General features: G+C 41.7%; 3 non-coding genes across 3 annotated transcripts; all 3 read left to right on the plus strand.

Moving 5' to 3' along the window:
• The first annotated feature begins 3,034 nt into the window (after nucleotides 1-3,034).
• trnap-ugg (transfer RNA proline (anticodon UGG)) lies at nucleotides 3,035-3,122 on the plus strand. Its single transcript is given in 2 exon segments — nucleotides 3,035-3,070; nucleotides 3,087-3,122. It is a non-coding gene; the product is annotated as a tRNA-Pro (tRNA).
• A 6,172-nt stretch (nucleotides 3,123-9,294) lies between these two features.
• trnap-ugg (transfer RNA proline (anticodon UGG)) lies at nucleotides 9,295-9,382 on the plus strand. Its single transcript is given in 2 exon segments — nucleotides 9,295-9,330; nucleotides 9,347-9,382. It is a non-coding gene; the product is annotated as a tRNA-Pro (tRNA).
• A 6,165-nt stretch (nucleotides 9,383-15,547) lies between these two features.
• On the plus strand, nucleotides 15,548-15,635 carry trnap-ugg (transfer RNA proline (anticodon UGG)). Its single transcript is given in 2 exon segments — nucleotides 15,548-15,583; nucleotides 15,600-15,635. It is a non-coding gene; the product is annotated as a tRNA-Pro (tRNA).
• The last annotated feature ends 1,966 nt before the right edge of the window (nucleotides 15,636-17,601 follow it).

Below are 17,601 nucleotides of genomic sequence, written 5' to 3' on the forward strand. Positions count from 1 at the left end.
TTGTCAAAAAACGACTTCTCAGCCGGTCGACATGTGAGAAAACTGACATGTTTCAAATTAAAACGTGTGATTGCACTCCGTTGTTCACACAGTGTACAAAAATCCTGGAGATTCCCAGGAGCAAAGTGAAACTCACCGAACTGAGTAAAGTTCATGTTTCTCAGATGTGCTCGGCTCTGCGTCTCATTGGACAACATAAACCCCGTTTTGATTCCGGCAAATACTTGATCAGTGTATCTTCCTTTCTGCACGCATGAGCTCACCTCCATAGGGATAAGCATACCTTCAACGTCAATCTCAAATTCAACGTGAAACAGACTCTGCCCTGAATATGAGTGCGTCCTGTTTCTCTCGCGCTGAAAAGATGTGAGAAGCTGGCTTTGGATTTAGTCCCTTGGCTGCCGAATTTAAACCGTGCAGGAAATCGATCCGGGGTGGCCAAGCTGCCTGGTCTAATTAAAAGGCGTTCAAACCCTACATTCCAGGCAGGTTATAGTGTTCTGGCCTCAACATTCGGTTCAACGTATCGGATCATAAGCACCGCTCCCATTGTCTGCTAATGGTTCTGCTGTTCACACGAACACCTCCTCTGCTCCATCCTTTGTTACTTTATTGCCCGCTTACCACTCACTTTGCCTTTTTGCATTGTGCCATTTATTATTCAATCACTCCTACGCTTCACTGTATCACAGGCATTCCCTTTGGTCCTTCCTCGCTGCCTATTTTTCCAGGCGCTATTTTCCAGGAAAAATCTGTAAACTTTACATTTTTCTTAAAATATCGGAATGATCATCTGACTGAACGTGAGCCCGGGAAATTCATCCACAGAATGTTCACGGCCTGCTGAGTTTTACAGAATGCTTTGTTTTTGTTCATTGTGTTTCTGTATCCCTTTTAAGGTGATGTGCTGGTCTGCCCGGGGTCATTCTCTGTCTCTCCAAAATGGTGTGCTATCAGTATCGGATCATTATCTATCTGTTTAAAAGGAATGTGCTGTCTGTCTCGGATTTCAAATTTCAAATTTCAAAAACTGCCTTTGGAGAGTGCAGAATTTTTAGTTTGTTGGTGTGTTTGTGTAAGTGAGAGAGTGCGTGGAAACGTTCTGCGCGATCTTACTGTGCATTTCATGACATGTGAGGAAAAATGCATTACATGCAACTTGAAGCCACACTGATTTGATTCAACACTCATTCAGGTACTGACTGACAGGAGAAGAGTCTGCTGTGGGATTTTGCTATTCCACATGTGAAAGAAGGCAAATTATATAAGTTAGAAACATAGCGATTTTAGCGAGAGCTTGCGGATGGGCTGTGTGACATCATGAGCTCATTCCCCCTTATTTTCAAATACAAATCAAATCAAGACAAGACAAGACATGACTGACTGACTGACTTTGTTTATATAAATTTCTGTATCAATATTTATATATGCATATATTTACATACATTCCCTACTTTTTAACTTTCACAATAAATGTGCTTTTCTGTTCTGCCTGCATTGACTCTATTACATTTGACCTCTTTCACAGCACAGGCAGCTTCTGTCTGATCCTGCAGAAAAGCACTCGCGACTTTAAAAGATGGCCTTTGTTTCCCACATCTTCCTTCGTGGCTTGTCTTACACCATGGGCTTACTGTGTTTTGGAATTTACTGACTGCACACCCTGATTTCCAGTGCATTTCATGCAGTCGCACAGACTTCGTTCAATCAAAAATATATAGATTAAGAAACAATTATTTATTTATTTCAATCAAATCAAATTCAATTTTTTGCAATAAAATTGTAAATGTATTTATTTTCTTATTATAATAAATATATATATATGTTTTAAATTGTCTTTTTGTCTGGGTTGGTTATATTTCCCTCCCTCTTTCCTGCTTGTCTATTAAATGTGGCTTCAACAACCGTCCCAGTCCCGCGTGCTCATGAGAACCGCGCTCATTCACGCACAACACAATTAAATTCAGGAATGATAGAAATTCCAATTTATTCTTCTGAAAGGGAACTGCTGTCCGTGAAGGGCAATTCTACAGCTGTGTAAGAGGGATGTGCTTCCTGTCCAGGATCATTCGGTGTCTGTTTCAACGGGATGGTTGTCAGTTCCGGTTCATCAATTGCCCCTTTAAAACGTATTTTCTCATTATCCGGATCATCCTGTACATTTAAAAAGGAGTGTGATTATCAGCTGTGATAACCGAATTGTTAAACTGATGTGTTTCAAGATACATTGACTTTGCCTGTGTCCGCGTACATCCATAACGCAGCGCATCTGTTCATTACTCAAAATTTGCTCATGTTTTCCGATATCCACTCCTTGATGTAATCCTTGTCCCAAATTTGCTCTCAATATAAAAAACAACAAATTATGCACCGACGGTAGCGGCCGCGTGGCCTAAAGGATAAGGTGTCTGATTTCGATTGTAACTGTGATCTTATCAGATGATTGCAGGTTCGAGTCCGGCAGTGGTCAGCTATCGCTCTTTGTGAAATTTTATATTCTTTGTTTTGATTCTGCCTCAAAACCAACCATCTCGGACAGTCACTCACCTGAAGTAAAGGAAGGTTGTGTGCTTCAAGAAGCTAATGGCACATTTTCATCACTGTCGATCTGGTTGCACGGGCAAAACAAGTGGTGAAGTTGATTTTCGTGCATATTATTTCTGTTTGAATGCAAAAAGTAGGGGATGGATGTCTGACTTTGCAGTCAATAGGAGACAAGGTGACTGACAGGTTGAAGCAATGGACTGCTGATCCAGTATGCCCCCAGCTTCGTCGTTATTGTGTTAAACATTTTCCCCTACTTTTTTTATTCAATCACATTTATCCTCATTGCCAAATTCACCTTTTACTGAAAAGGATGCAGCTCGTTGATGAAGTAATGTCACAAAAAATAATCACTTCATCAAAGGGAAAACATTAGCAGAACGATGGAGAGGGGGACTCATGAAATCGGTCTCTGAGAGTCAGCACAGGCACGATGGGCCGAATAGCAAACTAACATCAGAAACTGAGAGCTACGCTGCTCACTGTCGGCGGCTCGTTGGTCTAGGGGTATGATTCTCGCTTTGGGATTATAATAATTGAAATGCGAGAGGTCCCGGGTTCAAATCCCGGACGAGCCCTGCCAACCTTTTGTCAAAATACGACTTCTCAGCCGGTCGACATGTGAGAAAACTGACATGTTTCAAATTAAAACGTGTGATTGCACTCCGTTGTTCACACAGCGTACAAAAATCCTGGAGATTCCCAGGAGCAAAGTGAAACTCACCGAACTGAGTAAAGTTCATGTTTCTCAGATGTGCTCGGCTCTGCGTTTCATTGGACAACATAAACCCCGTTTTGATTCCGGCAAATACTTGATCAGTGTATCTTCCTTTCTGCACGCATGAGCTCACCTCCATAGGGATAAGCATACATTCAACGTCAATCTCAAATTCAACGTGAAACAGACTCTGCCCTGAATATGAGTGCGTCCTGTTTCTCTCGCGCTGAAAAGATGTGAGAAGCTGGCTTTGGATTTAGTCCCTTGGCTGCCGAATTTAAACCGTGCAGGAAATCGATCCAGGGTGGCCAAGCTGCCTGGTCTAATTAAAAGGCGTTCAAACCCTAGATTCCAGGCAGGTTATAGTGTTCTGGCCTCAACATTCGGTTCAACGTATCGGATCATAAGCACCGCTCCCATTGTCTGCTAATGGTTCTGCTGTTCACACGAACACCTCCTCTGGTCCATCCTTTGTTACTTTATTGCCCGCTTACCACTCACTTTGCCTTTTTGCATTGTGCCATTTATTATTCAATCACTCCTACGCTCCACTGTATCACAGGCATTCCCTTTTGTCCTTCCTCGCTGCCTATTTTTCCTGGCGCTATTTTCCAGGAAAAATCTGTAAACTTTACATTTTTCTTAAAATATCGGAATGATCATCTGACTGAACGTGAGCCCGGGAAATTCATCCACAGAATGTTCACGGCCTGCTGAGTTTTACAGAATGCTTTGTTTTTGTTCATTGTGTTTCTGTATCCCTTTTAAGGTGATGTGCTGGTCTGCCCGGAGTCATTCTCTGTCTCTCCAAAATGGTGTGCTATCAGTATCGGATTATTATCTATCTGTTTAAAAGGAATGTGCTGTCTGTCTCGGATTTCAAATTTCAAATTTCAAAATCTGCCTTTGGAGAGTGCAGAATTTGTAGTTTGTTGGTGTGTTTGTGTAAGTGAGAGAGTGCGTGGAAACGTTCTGCGCGATCTTACTGTGCATTTCATGTCATGGGAGGAAAAATGCATTACATGCAACTTGAAGCCACACTGATTTGATTCTACACGCATTCAGGGACTGACTGACAGGAGAAGAGTCTGCTGTGGGATTTTGCTATTCCACATGTGAAAGAAGGCAAATTATATAAGTTAGAAACATAGCGATTTTAGCGAGAGCTTGCGGATGGGCTGTGTGACATGATGAGCTCCTTCCCCCTTATTTTCAAATACAAATCAAATCAAGACAAGACAAGACATGACTGACTGACTGACTTTGTTTATATAAATTTCTGTATCAATATTTATATATGCATATATTTACATACATTCCCTACTTTTTAACTTTCACAATAAATGTGCTTTTCTGTTCTGCCTGCATTGGCTCTATTACATTTGACCGCTTTCACAGCACACGCAGCTTCTGTCTGATCCTGCAGAAAAGCACTCGCGACTTTAAAAGATGGCCTTTGTTGCCCACATCTTCCCTCGTGGCTTGTCTTACACCATGGGCTTACTGTGTTTGGGAATTTACTGACTGCACACCCTGATTTCCAGTGCATTTCATGCAGTCGCACAGACTTCGTTCAATCAAAAATATATAGATTAAGAAACAATTATTTATTTATTTCAATCAAATCAAATTAAATTTTTTGCAATAAAATTGTAAATGTATTTATTTTCTTATTATAATAAATATATATATGTTTTAAATTGTCTTTTTGTCTGGGTTGGTTTTATTTCCCTCCCTCTTTCCTGCTTGTCTATTAAATGTGGCTTCAACAACCGTCCCAGTCCCGCGTGCTCATGAGAACCGCGCTCATTCACGCACAACACAATTGCATTCAGGAATGATAGAAATTCCAATTTATTCTTCTGAAAGGGAACTGCTGTCCGTGAAGGGCAATTCTACAGCTGTGTAAGAGGGATGTGCTTCCTGTCCAGGATCATTCGGTGTCTGTTTCAACGGGATGGTTTTCAGTTCCGGTTCATCAATTGCCCCTTTAAAACGTATTTTCTCATTATCCGGATCATCCTGTACATTTAAAAAGGAGTGTGATTATCAGCTGTGATAACCGAATTGTTAAACTGTTGCGTTTCAAGATACATTGACTTTGCCTGTGTCCGTGTACATCCATATCGCAGCGCATCTGTTCATTACTCAAAATATGCTCATGTTTTCCGATATCCACTCCTTGATGTAACCCTTGTCCCAAATTTGCTCTCAATATAAAAAACAACAAATTATGCACCGACGGTAGCGGCCGCGTGGCCTAAAGGATAAGGTGTCTGATTTCGATTGTAACTGTGATCTTATCAGATGATTGCAGGTTCGAGTCCGGCAGTGGTCAGCTATCGCACTTTGTGAAATTTTATATTCTTTGTTTTGATTCTGCCTCAAAACCAACCATCTCGGACAGTCACTCACCTGAAGTAAAGGAAGGCTGTGTGCTTTAAGAAGCAAATGGCACATTTTCATCACTGTCGATCTGGTTGCACGGGCAAAACAAGTGGTGAAGTAGATTTTCGTGCATATTATTTCTGTTTGAATGCAAAAAGTAGGGGATGGATGTCTGACTTTGCAGTCAATATGAGACAAGGTGACTGACAGGTTGAAGCAATGGACTGCTGATCCAGTATGCCCCCAGCTTCGTCGTTATTGTGTTAAACATTTTCCCCTAGTTTTTTTATTCAATCACATTTATACTCATTGCCAAATTCACCTTTTACTGAAAAGGATGCAGCTCGTTGGTGAAGTAATGTCAGAAAAAATAATCACTTCATCAAAGGGAAAACATTAGCAGGACGATGGAGAGGGGGACTCATGAAATCGGTCTCTGAGAGTCAGCACAGGCACGATGGGCCGAATAGCAAACTAACGTCAGAAACTGAGAGCTACGTTCCTCACTGTCGGCGGCTCGTTGGTCTAGGGGTATGATTCTCGCTTTGGGATTATAATAATTGAAATGCGAGAGGTCACGGGTTCCAATCCCGGATGAGCCCTGCCAACCTTTTGTCAAAAAACGACTTCTCAGCCGGTCGACATGTGAGAAAACTGACTTGTTTCAAATTAAAACGTGTGATTGCACTCCGTTGTTCACACAGCGTCCAAAAATCCTGGAGATTCCCAGGAGCAAAGTGAAACTCACCGAACTGAGTAAAGTTCATGTTTCTCAGATGTGCTCGGCTCTGCGTCTCATTGGACAACATAAACCCCGTTTTGATTCCGGCAAATACTTGATCAGTGTATCTTCCTTTCTGCACGCATGAGCTCACCTCCATAGGGATAAGAATACATTCAACGTCAATCTCAAATTCAACGTGAAACAGACTCTGCCCTGAATATGAGTGCGTCCTGTTTCTCTCGCGCTGAAAAGATGTGAGAAGCTGGCTTTGGATTTCGTCCCTTGGCTGCCGAATTTAAACCGTGCAGGAAATCGATCCGGGGTGGCCAAGCTGCCTGGTCTAATTAAAAGGCGTTCAAACCCTACATTCCAGGCAGGTTATAGTGTTCTGGCCTCAACATTCGGTTCAACATATCGGATCATAAGCACCGCTCCCATTGTCTGCTAATGGTTCTGCTGTTCACACGAACACCTCCTCTGGTCCATCCTTTGTTACTTTATTGCCCGCTTACCACTCACTTTGCCTTTTTGCATTGTGCCATTTATTATTCAATCACTCCTACGCTCCACTGTATCACAGGCATTCCCTTTTGTCCTTCCTCGCTGCCTATTTTTCCTGGCGCTATTTTCCAGGAAAAATCTGTAAACTTTACATTTTTCTTAAAATAGCGGAATGATCATCTGACTGAACGTGAGCCCGGGAAATTCATCCACAGAATGTTCACGGCCTGCTGAGTTTTACAGAATGCTTTGTTTTTGTTCATTGTGTTTCTGTATCCCTTTTAAGGTGATGTGCTGGTCTGCCCGGGGTCATTCTCTGTCTCTCCAAAATGGTGTGCTATCAGTATCGGATCATTATCTATCTGTTTAAAAGGAATGTGCTGTCTGTCCCGGATTTCAAATTTCAAATTTCAAAAACTGCCTTTGGAGAGTGCAGAATTTTTAGTTTGTTGGTGTGTTTGTGTAAGTGAGAGAGTGCGTGGAAACGTTCTGCGCGATCTTACTGTGCATTTCATGTCATGTGAGGAAAAATGCATTACATGCAACTTGAAGCCACACTGATTTGATTCAACACGCATTCAGGGACTGACTGACAGGAGAAGAGTCTGCTGTGGGATTTTGCTATTCCACATGTGAAAGAAGGCAAATTATATAAGTTAGAAACATAGCGATTTTAGCGAGAGCTTGCGGTTGGGCTGTGTGACATGATGAGCTCCTTCCCCCTTATTTTCAAATACAAATCAAATCAAGACAAGACAAGACATGACTGACTGACTGACTTTGTTTATATAAATTTCTGTATCAATATTTATATATGCATATATTTACATACATTCCCTACTTTTTAACTTTCACAATAAATGTGCTTTTCTGTTCTGCCTGCATTGGCTCTATTACATTTGACCTCTTTCACAGCACACGCAGCTTCTGTCTGATCGTGCAGAAAAGCACTCGCGACTTTAAAAGATGGCCTTTGTTTCCCTCATCTTCCTTCGTGGCTTGTCTTACACCATGGGCTTACTGTGTTTGGGAATTTACTGACTGCACACGCTGATTTCCAGTGTATTTCATGCAGTCGCACAGACTTCGTTCAATCAAAAATATATAGATTAAGAAACAATTATTTATTTATTTCAATCAAATCAAATTCAATTTTTTGCAATAAAATTGTAAATTTATTTATTTTCTTATTATGATAAATATATATATGTTTTAAATTGTCTTTTTGTCTGGGTTGGTTTTATTTCCCTCCCTCTTTCCTGCTTGTCCATCACCTGTGGCTTCAACAACCGTCCCAGTCCCGCGTGCTCATGAGAACCGCGCTCATTCACGCACAACACAATTGCATTCAGGAATGATAGAAATTCCAATTTATTCTTCTGAAAGGGAACTGCTGTCCGTGAAGGGCAATTCTACAGCTGTGTAAGAGGGATGTGCTTCCTGTCCAGGATCATTCGGTGTCTGTTTCAACGGGATGGTTGTCAGTTCCGGTTCATCAATTGCCCCTTTAAAACGTATTTTCTCATTATCCGGATCATCCTGTACATTTAAAAAGGAGTGTGATTATCAGCTGTGATAACCGAATTGTTAAACTGTTGTGTTTCAAGATACATTGACTTTGCCTGTGTCCGTGTACATCCATATCGCAGCGCATCTGTTCATTACTCAAAATATGCTCATGTTTTCCGATATCCACTCCTTGATGTAACCCTTGTCCCAAATTTGCTCTCAATATAAAAAACAACAAATTATGCACCGACGGTAGCGGCCGCGTGGCCTAAAGGATAAGGTGTCTGATTTCGATTGTAACTGTGATCTTATCAGATGATTGCAGGTTCGAGTCCGGCAGTGGTCAGCTATCGCGCTTTGTGAAATTTTATATTCTTTGATTTGATTCTGCCTCAAAACCAACCATCTCGGACAGTCACTCACCTGAAGTAAAGGAAGGCTGTGTGCTTTAAGAAGCTAATGGCACATTTTCATCACTGTCGATCTGGTTGCACGGGCAAAACAAGTGGTGAAGTAGATTTTCGTGCATATTATTTCTGTTTGAATGCAAAAAGTAGGGGATGGATGTCTGACTTTGCAGTCAATAGGAGACAAGGTGACTGACAGGTTGAAGCAATGGACTGCTGATCCAGTATGCCCCCAGCTTCGTCGTTATTGTGTTAAACATTTTCCCCTAGTTCTTTTATTCAATCACATTTATCCTCATTGCCAAATTCACCTTTTACTGAAAAGGATGCAGCTCGTTGATGAAGTAATGTCACAAAAAATAATCACTTCATCAAAGTGAAAACATCAGCAGAACGATGGAGAGGGGGACTCATGAAATCGGTCTCTGAGAGTCAGCACAGGCACGATGGGCCGAATAGCAAACTAACGTCAGAAACTGAGAGCTACGCTCCTCACTGTCGGCGGCTCGTTGGTCTAGGGGTATGATTCTCGCTTTGGGATTATAATAATTGAAATGCGAGAGGTCCCGGGTTCAAATCCCGGACGAGCCCTGCCAACCTTTTGTCAAAAAACGACTTCTCAGCCGGTCGACATGTGAGAAAACTGACATGTTTCCAATTAAAACGTGTGATTGCACTCCGTTGTTCACACAGCGTCCAAAAATCCTGGAGATTCCCAGGAGCAAAGTGAAACTCACCGAACTGAGTAAAGTTCATGTTTCTCAGATGTGCTCGGCTCTGCGTCTCATTGGACAACATAAACCCTGTTTTGATTCCGGCAAATACTTGATCAGTGTATCTTACTTTCTGCACGCATGAGCTCACCTCCATAGGGATAAGCATACATTCAACGTCAATCTCAAATTCAACGTGAAACAGACTCTGCCCTGAATATGAGTGCGTCCTGTTTCTCTCGCGCTGAAAAGATGTGAGAAGCTGGCTTTGGATTTAGTCCCTTGGCTGCCGAATTTAAACCGTGCAGGAAATCGATCCGGGGTGGCCAAGCTGCCTGGTCTAATTAAAAGGCGTTCAAACCCTACATTCCAGGCAGGTTATAGTGTTCTGGCCTCAACATTCGGTTCAACGTATCGGATCATAAGCACCGCTCCCATTGTCTGCTAATGGTTCTGCTGTTCACACGAACACCTCCTCTGGTCCATCCTTTGTTACTTTATTGCCCGCTTACCACTCACTTTGCCTTTTTGCATTGTGCCATTTATTATTCAATCACTCCTACGCTCCATTGTATCACAGGCATTCCCTTTTGTCCTTCCTCGCTGCCTATTTTTCCTGGCGCTATTTTCCAGGAAAAATCTGTAAACTTTACATTTTTCTTAAAATATCGGAATGATCATCTGACTGAACGTGAGCCCGGGAAATTCATCCACAGAATGTTCACGGCCTGCTGAGTTTTACAGAATGCTTTGTTTTTGTTCATTGTGTTTCTGTATCCCTTTTAAGGTGATGTGCTGGTCTGCCCGGGGTCATTCTCTGTCTCTCCAAAATGGTGTGCTATCAGTATCGGATCATTATCTATCTGTTGAAAAGGAATGTGCTGTCTGTCCCGGATTTCAAATTTCAAATTTCAAAACTGCCTTTGGAGAGTGCAGAATTTTTAGTTTGATGGTGTGTTTGTGTAAGTGAGAGAGTGCGTGGAAACGTTCTGCGCGATCTTACTGTGCATTTCATGTCATGTGAGGAAAAATGCATTACATGCAACTTGAAGCCACACTGATTTGATTCAACACGCATTCAGGGACTGACTGACAGGAGAAGAGTCTGCTGTGGGATTTTGCTATTCCACATGTGAATGAAGGCAAATTATATAAGTTAGAAACATAGCGATTTTAGCGAGAGCTTGCGGATGGGCTGTGTGACATGATGAGCTCCTTCCCCCTTATTTTCAAATACAAATCAAATCAAGACAAGACAAGACATGACTGACTGACTGACTTTGTTTATATAAATTTCTGTATCAATATTTATATATGCATATATTTACATACATTCCCTACTTTTTAACTTTCACAATAAATGTGCTTTTCTGTTCTGCCTGCATTGACTCTATTACATTTGACCTCTTTCACAGCACACGCAGCTTCTGTCTGATCCTGCAGAAAAGCACTCGCGACTTTAAAAGATGGCCTTTGTTGCCCACATCTTCCCTCGTGGCTTGTCTTACACCATGGGCTTACTGTGTTTTGGAATTTACTGACTGCACACCCTGATTTCCAGTGCATTTCATGCAGTCGCACAGACTTCGTTCAATCAAAAATATATAGATTAAGAAACAATTATTTATTTATTTCAATCAAATCAAATTCAATTTTTTGCAATAAAATTGTAAATTTATTTATTTTCTTATTATGATAAATATATATATGTTTTAAATTGTCTTTTTGTCTGGGTTGGTTTTATTTCCCTCCCTCTTTCCTGCTTGTCCATCACCTGTGGCTTCAACAACCGTCCCAGTCCCGCGTGCTCATGAGAACCGCGCTCATTCACGCACAACACAATTGCATTCAGGAATGATAGAAATTCCAATTTATTCTTCTGAAAGGGAACTGCTGTCCGTGAAGGGCAATTCTACAGCTGTGTAAGAGGGATGTGCTTCCTGTCCAGGATCATTCGGTGTCTGTTTCAACGGGATGGTTGTCAGTTCCGGTTCATCAATTGCCCCTTTAAAACGTATTTTCTCATTATCCGGATCATCCTGTACATTTAAAAAGGAGTGTGATTATCAGCTGTGATAACCGAATTGTTAAACTGTTGTGTTTCAAGATACATTGACTTTGCCTGTGTCCGTGTACATCCATATCGCAGCGCATCTGTTCATTACTCAAAATATGCTCATGTTTTCCGATATCCACTCCTTGATGTAACGCTTGTCCCAAATTTGCTCTCAATATAAAAAACAACAAATTATGCACCGACGGTAGCGGCCGCGTGGCCTAAAGGATAAGGTGTCTGATTTCGATTGTAACTGTGATCTTATCAGATGATTGCAGGTTCGAGTCCGGCAGTGGTCAGCTATCGCGCTTTGTGAAATTTTATATTCTTTGTTTTGATTCTGCCTCAAAACCAACCATCTCGGACAGTCACTCACCTGAAGTAAAGGAAGGCTGTGTGCTTTAAGAAGCTAATGGCACATTTTCATCACTGTCGATCTGGTTGCACGGGCAAAACAAGTGGTGAAGTAGATTTTCGTGCATATTATTTCTGTTTGAATGCAAAAAGTAGGGGATGGATGTCTGACTTTGCAGTCAATAGGAGACAAGGTGACTGACAGGTTGAAGCAATGGACTGCTGATCCAGTATGCCCCCAGCTTCGTCGTTATTGTGTTAAACATTTTCCCCTAGTTCTTTTATTCAATCACATTTATCCTCATTGCCAAATTCACCTTTTACTGAAAAGGATGCAGCTCGTTGATGAAGTAATGTCACAAAAAATAATCACTTCATCAAAGGGAAAACATCAGCAGAACGATGGAGAGGGGGACTCATGAAATCGGTCTCTGAGAGTCAGCACAGGCACGATGGGCCGAATAGCAAACTAACGTCAGAAACTGAGAGCTACGCTCCTCACTGTCGGCGGCTCGTTGGTCTAGGGGTATGATTCTCGCTTTGGGATTATAATAATTGAAATGCGAGAGGTCCCGGGTTCAAATCACTGACGAGCCCTGCCAACCTTTTGTCAAAAAACGACTTCTCAGCCGGTCGACATGTGAGAAAACTGACATGTTTCAAATTAAAACGTGTGATTGCACTCCGTTGTTCACACAGCGTCCAAAAATCCTGGAGATTCCCAGGAGCAAAGTGAAACTCACCGAACTGAGTAAAGTTCATGTTTCTCAGATGTGCTCGGCTCTGCGTCTCATTGGACAACATAAACGCCGTTTTAATTCCGGCAAATACTTGATCAGTGTATCTTCCTTTCTGCACGCATGAGCTCACCTCCATAGGGATAAGCATACATTCAACGTCAATCTCAAATTCAACGTGAAACAGACTCTGCCCTGAATATGAGTGCGTCCTGTTTCTCTCGCGCTGAAAAGATGTGAGAAGCTGGCTTTGGATTTAGTCCATTGGCTGCCGAATTTAAACCGTGCAGGAAATCAATCCGGGGTGGCCAAGCTGCCTGGTCAATTAAAAGGCGTTCAAACCCAACATTCCAGGCAGGTTATAGTGTTCTGGCCTCAACATTCGGTTCAACGTATCGGATCATAAGCTCCGCTCCCATTGTCTGCTAATGGTTCTGCTGTTCACACTAACACCTCCTCTGGTCCATCCTTTGTTACTTTATTGCCCGCTTACCACTCACTTTGCCTTTTTGCATTGTGCCATTTATTATTCAATCACTCCTACGCTCCACTGTATCACAGGCATTCCCTTTTGTCCTTCCTCGCTGCCTATTTTTCCAGGCGCTATTTTCCAGGAAAAATCTGTAAACTTTTACATTTTTCTTAAAATATCGGAATGATCATCTGACTGAACGTGAGCCCGGGAAATTCATCCACAGAATGTTCACGGCCTGCTGAGTTTTACAGAATGCTTTGTTTTTGTTCATTGTGTTTCTGTATCCCTTTTAAGGTGATGTGCTGGTCTGCCCGGGGTCATTCTCTGTCTCTCCAAAATGGTGTGCTATCAGTATCGGATCATTATCTATCTGTTTAAAAGGAATCTGCTGTCTGTCCCGGATTTCAAATTTCAAATTTCAAAAACTGCCTTTGGAGAGTGCAGAATTTTTAGTTTGTTGGTGTGTTTGTGTAAGTGAGAGAGTGCGTGGAAACGTTCTGCGCGATCTTACTGTGCATTTCATGTCATGTGAGGAAAAATGCATTACATGCAACTTGAAGCCACACTGATTTGATTCAACACGCATTCAGGGACTGACTGACAGGAGAAGAGTCTGCTGTGGGATTTTGCTATTCCACATGTGAAAGAAGGCAAATTATATAAGTTAGAAACATAGCGATTTTAGCGAGAGCTTGCGGATGGGCTGTGTGACATGATGAGCTCCTTCCCCCTTATTTTCAAATACAAATCAAATCAAGACAAGACATGACTGACTGACTGACTTTGTTTATATAAATTTCTGTAACAATATTTATATATGCATATATTTACATACATTCCCTACTTTTTAACTTTCACAATAAATGTGCTTTTCTGTTCTGCCTGCATTGGCTCTATTACATTTGACCGCTTTCACAGCACACGCAGCTTCTGTCTGATCCTGCAGAAAAGCACTCGCGACTTTAAAAGATGGCCTTTGTTGCCCACATCTTCCCTCGTGGCTTGTCTTACACCATGGGCTTACTGTGTTTGGGAATTTACTGACTGCACACCCTGAATTCCAGTGCATTTCATGCAGTCGCACAGACTTCGTTCAATCAAAAATATATAGATTAAGAAACAATTATTTATTTATTTCAATCAAATCAAATTCAATTTTTTGCAATAAAATTGTAAATTTATTTATTTTCTTATTATAATAAATATATATATGTTTTAAATTGTCTTTTTGTCTGGGTTGGTTTTATTTCCCTCCCTCTTTCCTGCTTGTCTATCACCTGTGGCTTCAACAACCTCCCAGTCCCGCGTGCTCATGAGAACCGCGCTCATTCACGCACAACACAATTGCATTCAGGAATGATAGAAATTCCAATTTATTCTTCTGAAAGGGAACTGCTGTCCGTGAAGGGCAATTCTACAGCTGTGTAAGAGGGATGTGCTTCCTGTCCAGGATCATTCGGTGTCTGTTTCAACGGGATGGTTGTCAGTTCCGGTTCATCAATTGCCCCTTTAAAACGTATTTTCTCATTATCCGGATCATCCTGTACATTTAAAAAGGAGTGTGATTATCAGCTGTGATAACCGAATTGTTAAACTGTTGTGTTTCAAGATACATTGACTTTGCCTGTGTCCGTCTACATCCATATCGCAGCGCATCTGTTCATTACTCAAAATTTGCTCATGTTTTCCGATATCCACTCCTTGATGTAATCCTTGTCCCAAATTTGCTCTCAATATAAAAAACAACAAATTATGCACCGACGGTAGCGGCCGCGTGGCCTAAAGGATAAGGTGTCTGATTTCGATTGTAACTGTGATCTTATCAGATGATTGCAGGTTCGAGTCCGGCAGTGGTCAGCTATCGCGCTTTGTGAAATTTTATATTCTTTGTTTTGATTCTGCCTCAAAACCAACCATCTCGGACAGTCACTCACCTGAAGTAAAGGAAGGCTGTGTGCTTTAAGAAGCTAATGGCACATTTTCATCACTGTCGATCTGGTTGCACGGGCAAAACAAGTGGTGAAGTAGATTTTCGTGCATATTATTTCTGTTTGAATGCAAAAAGTAGGGGATGGATGTCTGACTTTGCAGTCAATAGGAGACAAGGTGACTGACAGGTTGAAGCAATGGACTGCTGATCCAGTATGCCCCCAGCTTCGTCGTTATTGTGTTAAACATTTTCCCCTAGTTTTTTTATTCAATCACATTTATCCTCATTGCCAAATTCACCTTTTACTGAAAAGGATGCAGCTCGTTGATGAAGTAATGTCACAAAAAATAATCACTTCATCAAAGGGAAAACATTAGCAGAACGATGGAGAGGGGGACTCATGAAATCGGTCTCTGAGAGTCAGCACAGGCACGATGGGCCGAATAGCAAACTAACATCAGAAACTGAGAGCTACGCTCCTCACTGTCGGCGGCTCGTTGGTCTAGGGGTATGATTCTCGCTTTGGGATTATAATAATTGAAATGCGAGAGGTCCCGGGTTCAAATCCCGGACGAGCCCTGCCAACCTTTTGTCAAAAAACGACTTCTCAGCCGGTCGACATGTGAGAAAACTGACATGTTTCAAATTAAAACGTGTGATTGCACTCCGTTGTTCACACAGTGTACAAAAATCCTGGAGATTCCCAGGAGCAAAGTGAAACTCACCGAACTGAGTAAAGTTCATGTTTCTCAGATGTGCTCGGCTCTGCGTCTCATTGGACAATATAAACCCCGTTTTGATTCCGGCAAATACTTGATCAGTGTATCTTCCTTTCTGCACGCATGAGCTCACCTCCATAGGGATAAGCATACCTTCAACGTCAATCTCAAATTCAACGTGAAACAGACTCTGCCCTGAATATGAGTGCGTCCTGTTTCTCTCGCGCTGAAAAGATGTGAGAAGCTGGCTTTGGATTTAGTCCCTTGGCTGCCGAATTTAAACCGTGCAGGAAATCGATCCGGGGTGGCCAAGCTGCCTGGTCTAATTAAAAGGCGTTCAAACCCTACATTCCAGGCAGGTTATAGTGTTCTGGCCTCAACATTCGGTTCAACGTATCGGATCATAAGCACCGCTCCCATTGTCTGCTAATGGTTCTGCTGTTCACACGAACACCTCCTCTGCTCCATCCTTTGTTACTTTATTGCCCGCTTACCACTCACTTTGCCTTTTTGCATTGTGCCATTTATTATTCAATCACTCCTACGCTCCACTGTATCACAGGCATTCCCTTTTGTCCTTCCTCGCTGCCTATTTTTCCTGGCGCTATTTTCCAGGAAAAATCTGTAAACTTTACATTTTTCTTAAAATATCGGAATGATCATCTGACTGAACGTGAGCCCGGGAAATTCATCCACAGAATGTTCACGGCCTGCTGAGTTTTACAGAATGCTTTGTTTTTGTTCATTGTGTTTCTGTATCCCTTTTAAGGTGATGTGCTGGTCTGCCCGGGGTCATTCTCTGTCTCTCCAAAATGGTGTGCTATCAGTATCGGATCATTATCTATCTGTTTAAAAGGAATGTGCTGTCTGTCTCGGATTTCAAATTTCAAATTTCAAAAACTGCCTTTGGAGAGTGCAGAATTTTTAGTTTGTTGGTGTGTTTGTGTAAGTGAGAGAGTGCGTGGAAACGTTCTGCGCGATCTTACTGTGCATTTCATGACATGTGAGGAAAAATGCATTACATGCAACTTGAAGCCACACTGATTTGATTCAACACTCATTCAGGTACTGACTGACAGGAGAAGAGTCTGCTGTGGGATTTTGCTATTCCACATGTGAAAGAAGGCAAATTATATAAGTTAGAAACATAGCGATTTTAGCGAGAGCTTGCGGATGGGCTGTGTGACATGATGAGCTCATTCCCCCTTATTTTCAAATACAAATCAAATCAAGACAAGACAAGACATGACTGACTGACTGACTTTGTTTATATAAATTTCTGTATCAATATTTATATATGCATATATTTACATACATTCCCTACTTTTTAACTTTCACAATAAATGTGCTTTTCTGTTCTGCCTGCATTGACTCTATTACATTTGACCTCTTTCACAGCACAGGCAGCTTCTGTCTGATCCTGCAGAAAAGCACTCGCGACTTTAAAAGATGGCCTTTGTTTCCCACATCTTCCTTCGTGGCTTGTCTTACACCATGGGCTTACTGTGTTTTGGAATTTACTGACTGCACACCCTGATTTCCAGTGCATTTCATGCAGTCGCACAGACTTCGTTCAATCAAAAATATATAGATTAAGAAACAATTATTTATTTATTTCAATCAAATCAAATTCAATTTTTTGCAATAAAATTGTAAATTTATTTATTTTCTTATTATGATAAATATATATATGTTTTAAATTGTCTTTTTGTCTGGGTTGGTTTTATTTCCCTCCGTCTTTCCTGCTTGTCCATCACCTGTGGCTTCAACAACCCTCCCAGTCCCGCGTGCTCATGAGAACCGCGCTCATTCACGCACAACACAAT

The sequence above is a fragment of the Pristiophorus japonicus genome, unplaced genomic scaffold (genome assembly GCF_044704955.1).
Source record: "Pristiophorus japonicus isolate sPriJap1 unplaced genomic scaffold, sPriJap1.hap1 HAP1_SCAFFOLD_71, whole genome shotgun sequence".
In the NCBI taxonomy this organism is placed as follows: domain Eukaryota; kingdom Metazoa; phylum Chordata; class Chondrichthyes; family Pristiophoridae; genus Pristiophorus; species Pristiophorus japonicus.